This window comes from Trachymyrmex cornetzi, unplaced genomic scaffold (assembly GCF_001594075.2).
Source record: "Trachymyrmex cornetzi isolate Tcor2-1 unplaced genomic scaffold, Tcor1.1 scaffold492, whole genome shotgun sequence".
NCBI classification, from domain to species: domain Eukaryota; kingdom Metazoa; phylum Arthropoda; class Insecta; order Hymenoptera; family Formicidae; genus Trachymyrmex; species Trachymyrmex cornetzi.
This window is the reverse complement of record NW_017299751.1, coordinates 100,539-102,346: the sequence shown is the minus strand read 5'-3', so window position 1 is coordinate 102,346 and position 1,808 is coordinate 100,539.

Here is a 1,808-nt window from a genome sequence, read left to right as displayed (position 1 = left end):
CCGCCACTGCTTTCTCTCGGTAACTGAATTTTGCGATAGCCAGGCGGTTTTTCGGCCAAGATTTTAATTCTTATTACTAAGTTGGGCGCCAGGCACGAGAGAGCGTGCCACTCTTTTCGAAATCTTCTTACTTTTGCCTGTAATCAATTCGCGACGGCGTGGGTCGCAAGAGGTATGGGAAATTTGTCGGAGGGCGAGAGAGATAGGCTATAAGAATAACATACGCGAGGATGTAATAATAAAAACAATTATATTTGAAGAAATATGATAGTGTGAGACTAATTATAGGCAACCTTGACGTAATTACAAGCAACTTCCGAAGCTTCACTCCTCCGCTCTACTCGATACTCTCAATACTCGCACAGAGAGTCGCTAACTTATTTCTAACGCCGAATGCCGGTCATATGCTACAGCATGAACTCCGACCTTCCCCGCGGTATCTTCCGACGGTGTCAAACGCCCACCCCTTGACAACCGGCAAGAACCTGTACCCGCTGTACTACCAGTCTTCCGGACGTGCAACGCCGGCTCGCGGCCGACGCCACGGCGAAAGTGCGGCGCGATTATAACAAACGTCTCTATGCGACACGACTCTACTCGATAACGCAAATCCCGGAAACGGACTCTACTCGGTAACACAACAATCAGAAGTTAACTCGGCAACGCAACAATACGCGTTCCGACGCGACAGTACCCCATGTTCGGTAACGCAATTACAGTGAGCGTTTTACGCGACGCGATATTCAACGATAACGCGACTACAATAAGTGTCTTTACGCGACACGATGAGACTCGACAACGCGACTACTCTACGCGTTTCTACGCGACTCTATTCTACTCGGAAATCGGAAGTAGCTCTCCTGTGGCGAGAGGAACGAGCGCGACTCGGCCCTCGATATTCTCCGAACTACTCGACTCTACTTCCGCTCGGTAATTAATATTCTCCTCCTAATCCGACTCTCGGAACGCGACACTAATTATTTCCTCTGCTCGGGAGGATGACACGTGGCTCGCGATTCCGCGGCTCTACACGGCGGCTATTGCGCCGATCTATCTTTACGGTGCGAGCTTGCTTACGTGCGATCCATCCGGCGACGTACCCCGGTCGGCACCTTTACAAGCAATGACGCTCGTCCCACTCTTGCTGTCCTGTCCGTCCTTTCAATCTCCTCTCGCGAATCCCTCGATATCTGTCTGTAGCTTCGCACTCTGACTTGGCGGCAGCAATCTCGCACTTCCTGAACAGTTTCTCGGCTCGGCCACAGTAAGAGTGAGTCCCGGGAGCTCCCGGCGGATTCTCGCAGGCTGCTTTGCTTACCCTCTCCTTCGGGGGGAGGTAGTCACGCTGATTGGCTTCCGCGTGTCACGATATTCGCGTGTACCGTGCAGGCCCGCGCGGTCTTGATTCCTCCCTCCTACGAGTGTGCAATAGATGTCCCTGTCAAGGGTGGCGTCTCTGCTAACGGCCCCTGCACCTCCTGGCCTGGCGGGGGAGATCTGGATGGATTCCCTTCTCGCTCCTCGTCGGGGTCCTATGCCCCCGACGGACGTCCTTCCGGCCTCTCAGGGGAAGCCGGAAATTCTGGCCTCCTCTGATGCTCTGCAAGGGGTGCATGGTAAAAGTATGGTTCTTTTCTCTCGACAGCGGACTACTAACAATGATATAAAATAATACAACCTGCTTATCCGAGCTCCCGGATGTGCATCCTTCTCCCTCAGCTTCTTCGGCCTTCCTTCCAATCCTGTCTTCCATTCGGTGCGGTTCTTTCTTTCTTGAGTGGCGGGTGAGACGGCACGATGATACAATT